The following is a 2383-nucleotide window of genomic DNA, read 5'->3' as shown; positions in this document are numbered from 1 at the left end:
CTCTGCGTGCCCAGCCTTTGCTCCAGCCAAGAAAAGCTCCCGGCACAGGCTCACCTTTCCTGCTCAGCCACAACCCCCGAGTGCCCCAGCAGCAGGAAACTGACGGCTCTGGGCGGCACCGATGCTGGCAAACGCCAGACCTGGGCACTGCCAGCATCAACAATCTGCTGGATCTGCAGTGCTGGCACCCACAAATCACCAGATCTGAGCAGGGCTGGTGCTGGAACCGGGGAATTGCCGAGTTTTGGCTTTCTGTGCATGCAAATTGCTGGACTTGGGATGTGCTGGTGTTGGGATGGATAATGATTTGACAGGAAAGTCTCACAGATATGTATGTATGTGATAAATGTGATTCGTGCTAACTAAATTGTAAGTATATTAGCAAAATTGTACTCATATGAATAGAAAATAATTTCTACAAAGCCAAATAAAAGGAAATGAGTGAGGCAAAGCAGATGGAATCCTCCAGATGTTGGAAGGGAATAGTAGAAGGACGTAGGTCTGATAAGCAGCATCTAGAAATAGAAGACTCGACCTTGGAATGAGCCAAAATGGGATTATTCCATGCATGGGATTTAATTAGAGCATTATTATGGAAAACATCTGCTCAGTCACACAGGGCACCTGTGCTACCTGCAGGTCACACCTCGGTCGCTGATGAAGATGATGAGCCTTCATCAGAAATAAGACCCTCAAAAGGAAGAGAGACCCCCTAACCCATTAGTAGAGCATGTCCCATACACATAGTGACGTAGATTTTAGGAATAGAAACTGGGAGGAGTTTTTTAGAAACTTCTGTATGAATATGTATTAGCATATAGTATATAAGTGGGATTTTTGGCTTGATTGTTCAGTACGTGAGGAAGGGCGAGCCCCTCCCCGCACCCCCGGCTGGTTTTGCTTATGCTTTATAGGAACCTCAATTATACTAAATTACTAACTGCCAAATTTTGTATATATTCAGATATACGTATCCAATATATTTTGATTGTATTCATTTATATACAATTGTTGCTATTAAAAAAATGGCAGCAAAATTTAACCTTGTTATCTGATAAACTGTACAAATAGAACGACATTCATGACAGAGAGAAGCATTTCCAGAGTGATCTTGATGCTGAATGTCTCCTTAGGAGCTCTGGGCACAGAGAAGAATGAGCCCCTTGCTGGCTGGCCCTGTTTGGGCAACCTGCTCCTCACCCCCATCATAACTGTGTCATGATATCACCCACCTTTGACTGACAAACCAAATTCGAAAATAAAATTAAATTTCTCTTTAAATTAAAAATGTTCTTAAATATTAAAATATAATTATATTTTTCTCATTTACAATAGTATGATTCTATATTTTTATAACCAAATTTTTATATTTATAATAAAACTCTTTACATTATTAACAACCAAAAAAAATACTGGCCAATGGTTCTAATTAACACAAATCCCTTCATTAATTAAATAATCTCTCCTGGTTATTTATTTCTCCCTCTTTATGATAATTTGTAATATTTGATAATTTGTAATATTTGATAATTTGTAATATTTGTAGTCATTTGGTCACCTTTATTATCATCTTTTTCTCCGACAGCGTCCAGGGGGGCACTTCGGGTCCAGGGAGACATTTCTGGGGCACATTTGCGGCAATTTTGGGTCTGGGGAAAGAATTTAGAAGGAAGTTGAGGACGGGAGGACACTTGGGAGCGTCGAGTGGGCCCTAACAGAGAACTTAGAGATGCTGAGGGAAAGTCTGGGCTTCGGATGTTACCTGGCTGTTTCAGGGAGGCCTTGGCGGTCAGGGAGGGGAATCTGGGGCCATTCGGGGTCCGGATGGGCACTCGGGGGCTCTAACGGGGCTCTCTGGGACGCGGGGGGTGATGGGAGTTGTAGGCGCGGACATAATAAGGTTTAAGGGAGCCGTGGAGCATCACGGGAGTTGTACGCGCAGCTGCAGAGTATGTCTATGCGGCGCGGGGCACGATGGGAGTTGAAGTCATGGTTAGAATGGTGTTTAACTGGAACAGTGGAGCATGATGGGAGCTGTAGTCCCGGAAGTGGTTCTTACGGAGAGTTTGGGGGTCTGGAAAGGCACTTGGGGAATATGTTTGCCTCTGAATGGCGGCTTCAGGTCCTCAGGGAGAACGAATACAGGTCGGGAGAACATGGGGGGAGCCTGGGGAGCTCTAACCGGGCTCTTTAGGGTGCGGGTCAGGACAGGAGTTTTCAGCGCGGGACTGGATTATGAGGTGCTGCGAGCTCCCGGGGGATGGCAGGAGATGAATTCCCAGAAATAGCTGTAAGGGGAATCTATGGGGTTGGGAGCATTCAGGGGATTTGGGGACGGTTTTGGGGGGTCTGGAATGGGCCCTGAGGGGGCAATTAGGGATCC

At 45.3% G+C, this 2383-nt stretch overlaps 1 long non-coding RNA gene across 1 annotated transcript; it reads right to left on the bottom strand.

The window, feature by feature from the left end:
• Positions 1 to 445: 445 nt before the first annotated feature.
• LOC148218247 (uncharacterized) lies at positions 446 to 1855 on the bottom strand. Its single transcript, XR_015800509.1, has 3 exons — positions 1763 to 1855; positions 1559 to 1649; positions 446 to 515 (listed from the first exon to the last, which is right to left on the bottom strand). It is a non-coding gene; the product is annotated as an uncharacterized LOC148218247 (long non-coding RNA).
• Between the last annotated feature and the right edge of the window lie 528 nt (positions 1856 to 2383).

Source organism: Sturnus vulgaris, unplaced genomic scaffold, assembly GCF_052056855.1.
Source record: "Sturnus vulgaris isolate bStuVul1 unplaced genomic scaffold, bStuVul1.hap1 Scaffold_192, whole genome shotgun sequence".
Classification (NCBI taxonomy): Eukaryota; Metazoa; Chordata; class Aves; order Passeriformes; family Sturnidae; genus Sturnus; species Sturnus vulgaris.
Note: the sequence above shows the minus strand (reverse complement) of the source record. Positions and strands in the feature narration are given on the sequence as shown.